The sequence below is a fragment of the Chlorocebus sabaeus genome, chromosome X, assembly GCF_047675955.1.
Source record: "Chlorocebus sabaeus isolate Y175 chromosome X, mChlSab1.0.hap1, whole genome shotgun sequence".
In the NCBI taxonomy this organism is placed as follows: domain Eukaryota; kingdom Metazoa; phylum Chordata; class Mammalia; order Primates; family Cercopithecidae; genus Chlorocebus; species Chlorocebus sabaeus.
In genome coordinates, this window is record NC_132933.1 from 33,187,287 (window position 1) to 33,195,204 (window position 7,918).

At 40.6% G+C, this 7,918-nt stretch overlaps 1 non-coding gene and 1 pseudogene across 1 annotated transcript; both read left to right on the plus strand.

Moving 5' to 3' along the window:
- Positions 1-378: 378 nt before the first annotated feature.
- On the plus strand, positions 379-428 carry LOC119621001 (U7 small nuclear RNA; annotated as a pseudogene).
- Positions 429-1,960: 1,532 nt separating this feature from the next.
- Positions 1,961-2,020, plus strand: LOC119620998 (U7 small nuclear RNA). The gene has a single exon (XR_005237537.1). It is a non-coding gene; the product is annotated as a U7 small nuclear RNA (small nuclear RNA).
- The last annotated feature ends 5,898 nt before the right edge of the window (positions 2,021-7,918 follow it).

The window sequence follows — 7,918 nt, forward strand, 5'->3', positions numbered from 1 at the left end:
CAGTGGTGTAAATCCCAGCCGAAGGGTTGGAGAAGATGAGATGTCTCAATTCAGGCAAGCAAACAAGAAGCAAAAAGGGCAGTTTTCTTCTCTTTCCACCTCTTGTTCTCTTCAGGCCCTCAATGGATTGGATCATGCTCACCCACATCAGGGCAGGCAATCTACTTATTGAGTTCACTGATTGAAATGATAACCTCACCTGGAAACATCCTCACAGATCCAGAAATAATGTTTAATCTGAGCACCCATGGCCAGTCAAGTTGACACACAAAATTAGCCACCACAGTACAGGCATACCTGTGAGATGATGCAGGTTCAGTTCCAGACCATCACAATAAAGCAAATATTGCAATAAAGCGAGTCACAAAAAGAAAAAGTCAGTGTCACAGCTTTTGGAATTTGTCTAGCAGGTTTTCTGGAAAACCTTCACAAAAAAGGAAAAAGAGTGCATATAAAATGCTTATGTTTATACCATACTGTAGTCTATTAAATGTGCAATAGCATTATGTCTAAAAAACAATGTACATACTTTAAAAAATATTTTATTGTTAAAACATGCTATCACAGAGACACAAAGTGACCACATGCTGTTGGAAAAATGGTACTGATAGACTTGCTCAAGGGTTGCTACAAACCTTCAATTTGTGAAAAACATAATATCTGCAAAGCACAGTAAAACAAGGTATGCCTGTATTCAAGGGTGGTTCAATACTCAAAAACCTATGTAATTCACCATATCAATAGGCTCAAGAAAGAAAATAATATTATCATATTCATTGACACAGAGAAAACATTTGACAAAATCCAACACCCATTTATATTTAAAAAAATCAGCAAGTTAGCATGATAGGGGAACTACCTTAACTTGATAAAAGGCATCTACAAAACCTGTACAACTAACATCACAGTTCGCGGTGAAAGAGTAACTGGATTCCACCTGTTTAGAAACCAGGCATGGATACTCACTCTCAGTACTCATTCAGCATAGTACTGGAAACACAACACAATAAGACAAGAAAAAAATAAAAGGAATACCGATTAGAAAGGAAGAATAAATCTGTCCTTACCTGAAGATGGCATGCTTTTCTACACAGAAAAGCCTAATAAATCTACCAAGCAAATAAACAACAAAAAATCCTCTACAACTAATAGGTGAGCTTGAAAGGTTGCAGGATTCAAGATTAACGTGCAAAGGCCAAATGCATTTCTATATATTAACAGAGAGCATGTGGAAACCAAAATGAAAAACACTATACCAGTTATAATTGTTCCGAAGAACAGTACATACTTAGATATAAACTTAACAAAACACATACAGGATCTGTATGGTGAAAATTACAAAATACTAATGAAAGAGATCAAAGAAGACTGAAATAAACGGAGTGCCATAGCATACTTATGGATTAGAATACACAACATAGTATATTCCCAAACTGATCTATAGATGTAATGCAATTCCTATCAAAATCCCAGCAAGGCTTTTTGTAGAAATAGACAAGCTTATTCTTGAAAAAGAAGAATAAAGTGGGAGGAATTACTGTATTTGATATTAAGCCCTAATATATAGTTACAGTAATAAAGACCGTGTGATATTGGTGGAAATATAGACATACAGATCAATGCAACAGAAGAAAGAACACATCTGTTTGGTTTTTTCTTCTTTTATTATGGCAAAGTACATGTAACATATAGTTTGCTATTCCAACTGATTTTTGACAAACATACAAAAGCAAATCAATGGAGGAACGATAGCCTTTTTAACAAATGGTGTTGGCACAATTGGACAACCATAAGCAAAACAAAATGAACTTCAATCTAAATCTCACACCATATACAAAAAATAACTCAAAGTGGGCCACAGACTTAGATATAAAATGTAAAATTGTAACACTTTTAGAAAAAATATAGGAGAAAATCTATGGGGTTTAGGGCAAAAGCATGATTCAAAAAAGGAAAAAGTCAGTGTTACAGCTCTTTTAGAATTTGTCTAGCAGGTTTTCTGGTTTTCCAGAAAGCCTCCACAAAAAAAGGAAAAGAAATAAAGGAAAAAGTAATAAATTAATATGAATTGAGCATTTTAACAATTATATTTTATTGCCTTTGTTGGGTTATTAAATATAACTCTTTTGTTTTGTTATTTTAGTGGTTGCTTTAGGTTTTATAGTAATACATCTTTAACCTGTTACAGTCCACCTTCGTTTTGTTTGTTAGTTTAGGAAGCAGGGTCTCACTCTGTCACCGAGGCTAGAGTGCAGTGGCACTATCACGGCTCCCTGCAGCCTCAACCTCCCAGGCTCCAGAGATCCTCATGCTGCAGCTACCTGAGTAACTGGGACCACAGGTGCACGCCACCATGCCTGGCTAATTTTTCTATTTTTTGTAGAGACGGGGTTTCGCCATGTTGGCCAGGCTGGTCTCAAATTCCTGGAGTCAAGTGATTCACCAGCCTCGGCCTCCCAAAGTGCTGGGATTACAGGTGTGAGCCACCTCTCCCATCCCAGACCTTTTATATGGCGCTAATCCATTCATGAGGCCAAAGCCCTCGTGACTTAATCATTTCCCCCAAAACCCCACCTCTTAATACCACCACAGTGGAGATTAAATTTCACCATGAATTTTTAATGGAGCACATTCAAACCATACCACTATTGTTGCCATGCATTTTTTCTACATGTTATAAACTGCACAATACAATGTTATTATTTTTAAGCCAAATATCTTATAAAGAGATTTAAATTATAAGAAAAAAAAATCTTGTGCATTTTACCCATGTAGTTACCATATCCAGTGCTCTTCATTTCTTTGTGTAGATCCAGATTTTAATCTGTTATCATGAAGGACATCCTCTAACATTTCTTCTAGTGGGGTATCCGCTGTTCCTTCCCTTATCCCAACAACAGAGCAGGCCAGTCCCTCCCTACCTCAGGCACATACTCCACAGCCACTAAGAAGGACTAATCCCTGGAAAAGCTCCAACCACTAGCCTTTAACCAACCAATGAAGAAATAAAGTTATGGTGACCTGGAGAGAGCACTGGACCTAGGGACACAAGATGTGAGTTCACGTCTATTTCTACTCACTGCATAGTGAAACTGTGAACATTCCTGGGTTTCACTGTTTTCATCTGAGAGGTGGGGGAATAATTTTCTTAACTTCATTCACGTGATTGTTGTGAGAATGAAATTAGATAATAGAGGAAGGCTGGTGGACTGTAAGGAGCATATTGGATCCTTCCAATTCCAACATAAACACTTCCCTAGTTTCCTTGGGAAAGTGACTTAACTTTTCAGGGTCCTAGTTTCCCAATCTGTAGAATGAGATAGTATCTGTCTCACAGGGATGTGTGAATGAAATGAAAAAAAAAAAATGTTTAGAAGTGCCCGACCTAGGCCAGGCACGGTGGCTCACACCTGTAATCCCAGCACTTTCAGAGGCGAGGCGGGTGGATCACCTGAGGCCAGGAGTTCGAGACCAGTCTGGTAAACATGGTGAAACCCTGTCTCTACTAAAAATACAAAAATTAGCCGGACATGGTGGTGCTTGCCTGTTATCTCAGCTACTCAGAAGGCTGAGGCAAGAGAATGGCTTGAACCCAAAGGCGGGGAGGTTGCAGTGAGCCAAGATCATGCCACTGCACTGCAGCCTGTGTGACAGAGCGAAACTTCGTCTCAAAAAAAAAAAAAAAAAAAAAAAAAAAAAAAGGGCCTGACCTGTAATAGGCATTCAGGAGATGGTAATACATTGTGAAATCTAGATAATACCTTCTAAAATCCTATAGAAATGGGGTTAGGGGATACACAGTAGGAGGAATTCTCTGTGTTGTTTTTTGTTTTATTTTTTAGGATGTGACCCTCCTTCATAAACATTGATTATTTTAGCTCTTTGCCATAACATCTTTAAATTCAAGATGTCACAATAATAGATTTCAGAGAAACTCAGGGCCGTCCTGTGTCATAAAGGATTAAAACAATACTTTTGAAAAGTGGACAGAGACCTCTACTCCACCTTGACCAGCCAAAAATGAGTGCTCTGGGAATTAGCCTAAGACACGCATTTCCCCGGTCAAAATATACGGTTCTTATAGATGCTTTTTGACCTTCATTGATGCAGCTTTCTTCACACGCTGCATGATTTAGTGTTTGTCCATCAGAATGTTTACTACTCTTAACTATTCATATATATTTTGTACAATCCTGATAATTTTCATATTTAGTTATTTCTAATTTTCTTTCCTTCCTTCCTTTCTTCCTTCCTTCCTTCCTTCCTTCCTTCCCTCCCTCCCTCCCTCCCTCCTTTCTTTCTTTCTTTTCTTTCTTTCTCTTTCTTTTTTTTCTTTCTTTCTTTCTCCTTCCTTCCTTCCTTCCTTCCTTCCTTCCTTCCTTCCTTCCTTCCTTCCTTCCTTTCTTTCTTTCTTTCTTTCTTTCTTTCTTTCTTTCTTTCTTTCTTTCTTTCTTTCTTTCTTTCTTTCTTTCTTTCTTTCATCTGTCTCTCTCTCTCTCTCTCTCTTTCTTAGAGACAGGGCCTCACCTTATCACCCAGGCTGGAGTGCAGTGTTGTAAACATGACTCACTGCAGCCTCAACCTCCTAGGCTCAAGTGATCCTCCCACTTCAGCCTCTCAAGTAGCTGGGACGACAGGCATATGCCATCATGCCCAGCTAATTTTTTTTTTTTTTTTTTTTTTTTTTTTTTGAGACGGAGTTTCTCTCTGTCTCCCAGGCTGGAGTGTAGTGGCATGATCTCGGCTCACTGCAACGTCCACCTCCCGGTTTCAAGCAATTCTCCTGCCTCAGCCTCCTGAGTAGCTGGGACTACAGGTGCGTGCCACCATGCCTGGCTAATTTTTGTACTTTTAGTAGAGATGGGGTTTCATTATGTTGGCCAGGCTGGTCTCAAACTCCTGACCTCATGATCCACCCACCTCGGCCTCCCAAAGTGCTGGGATTACAGGTGTGAGGCCCTGCACCCGGCCCACGCCCAGCTAATTTTTAAAAAAATGTTTCGTAGAGATGGGGTCTCATTATGTTGCTCAGGCTGGTCTCAAACTCCTGGGTTTAAGCAATCCTCCCACCTCGGCTTCCCAACCTTCTGGGATTACAGGCCTGAGCCTTTGTACCTGGCTCTAGTCTCATTTCTATTGTAACCCTATGTCACTTCTTACTGGGACTTTCAACACTCTTTATTTGTATCAGGTATATAATACATTAATAACATTCATTAAACTACTCAAATATAAGCAAAATCACAGCAAACATGCCTGATGAACCACCAATGCCAGAGACCAAAATGACAGCCAATAACCATCTGCTGGTGGCAGAGTTGATGACATTTGCTCTTCACATGTGGTTCTCTAAGAAATGTTTTAAGCAGAGGAGTCTCTGTGTATAGAGAACTTACTATGTGGCAGGCATTGTGCCAGGATTGGGAAATGCAGTTGGGAGCAAGCCAAATCTAGTCTCTGCTCTCCCCAAACTCCCAGTCTAACAGAGGACACAGATCAGGAAGTGGACAGTTGCCATGCAGTGTGGTGAGATGATGGAGAGTCGAACACCCACAAAGAAAGGTCACCTAATCCAGGCTTGGAGAACAGAGAAGACTTCCTGAAGGAAGTGATGTCTAAGCTGAGCCAGTAGGACGGGTAACATTGAGTCAGGCAAAGACGGAGGGAAGTGGGTCCTAGGCAGGGAACATGGTCTTTTCAGAGAGCTGAGTGATGAGGAAGGCTGGAGAGGTAAGTGGAAACCAGGCCACACAGGGCTTTATAAGGCATGGGAAAGAAGCAGGGAATAGTTGGGTCCTCTGGAGGAAGACCTTGAAGTCTCAGCTATCTCTTTCACTTAGCACTGTGAACTTGGACAAGTTACTTAAGCCTTTAAGCCTCGGTTTCCTCATGTGTAAAATGAAGACAAGGCCAGGCACGGTGGCTCACACCTATAATCCCAGCACTTTGGGAGGCTGAGATGGGGAGATTACTTGAGGCCGGGGGTTTCAGACCAGTCTGGGCAACATAGCAAGACCCCACCTCTAAAATTTCTTTTTTTTAAATTAGCCAGGTATAGCGGCACATGCCTCTAGTCCGAGCTACTCAGGAGACTGAGGCAAGAGGATTGCTTGAGCTCAGGAGTTCGAGATTGCAATGAACCATAATCATGCCACTGCACTCCAGTCTGGGCGACAAAGACCCTGTTGAAAAAAAAACCCAGAAAAATGAGGACGGTATTCTAATAATAACTACCTCATAAACTTAAGTGTTAAAAGTGGACATAAGGTACCAAATACATAGTATGTGCTCAATAAGTATCAGGAATTTCTGTTCTTTTTTATTTTTTAGAGATGGGGTCCTTAGCAATTATTTCTATATTATTTCCTCTAAATACGAACTTGACATTTTGGCTGTTGGAGACTTGGTGGTTTCATAGATTTCATAGACAGATTATATGTATGTGTGCATATATTATATAATTATAATATAAAATCAATTACATACTTATTTAATTATAATTATTTATAATATGCAATTATATATATAATTTCATGTGGGCTTTTTATCATTCCTATGCATTAAAAACTTTTTTACATTTACTTTTTTTGTTTATAATCTTAGTGTTTTTTTTGCTTGTTTATTTGTTTTTGTGACAGGGTCTTGCTCTGTCGCCCAGGTTGGAGTGCAGTGGCGCGATCTTGGCTTACTGCAATCTCCACCTTCTGGGTTCTAGCAATTCTCCTGCCTCAACCTCCCAAGTAGCTGGAATTACAGGCGTGCACCACCACGCCCGGCTAATTTTTGTATTTTTGATAGAGACAGTGTTTTGCCATGTTGCCCACGCTGATCTAGAAATCCTAGCTTCAAGTGATCCTCCTGCCTCGGCCTCCCAAAATGCTGGGATTACAGAACTGAGCCACCGTGCCTGGCCTATAATCTTAGTTTTGTTGATTATAAAACTGTTTTATATATTGATACAGTGCTATTCAGTCTCCCTTTCTTTTCTAACTTCTCGTCCATGGCTTTGTATCTTAAATATTACTATACTTCCTCCAGACACAGTGTTTTCTCACCTCCTCCGTCTCCTTGAAACTTGTTGGTTTTGTGCCTTCCTGCTTAGGGACTCTAAATTGGTACCGTTTGGGAAAGAGCGCCCCCTGGCATTCATCTGGTGTCAGTTCAAGAGACCATTTTCCATTACTGTGGTCTGTGGTGGCTGCCTATTGCCTATGAGCGGAAACTTTCAGTCCCAGAGAGCGTGGAGGTTGTTAAAACGGTAGGTTTCATAATTGGAAAAAAAAAAAAAAAAACCGGCCGGGCGCGGTGGCTCACGCCTGCAGTCCCAGCACTTTGGGAGGCCGAGGTGGGGGATCACCTGAGGTTAGGAATTCGAGACCAGCCTGGGCAACATGGTGAAACCCCGCCTCTACTAAAAATACAAAAATTAGCGGGGCGTGGTAGTGCACGCCTGTAATCCCAGCTAATCAGGAGACTGAGGCAGGAGAATCGCTTGAACCCGGGAGGCGGAGGTTGCAGTGAGCCGAGATCGCGCCACTGCACTCCAGCCTGGGTGACAGAGCCAGACTCCACTCAAAAAAAAAAAAAAAAAAAAAACCCTCTGGCTATTATAAAATGTCCTTGTCCTTGAAATGTCGGAGGTATCACACACCTACTTATCAATATACAGCCCACATTCATGTATCCATGCACAAAGATTATTACATACAAAGAGACTTCCCTAAAAGAAAAAGCACAAGGATTTGGAGCCCTGGCATCTAGGTCTCCATATCCACTATTACTGTGTGACCTTGGGAAAGTCCTTCTCTCAGCTGAGCCTCTCATTTTTAAAATGAAAATGTTATATTAGATTCATGTTTCGCAAAATGTTTTGTAGAATACTCTCTATTATGTTGAAGGCATCACATACATACAAAAG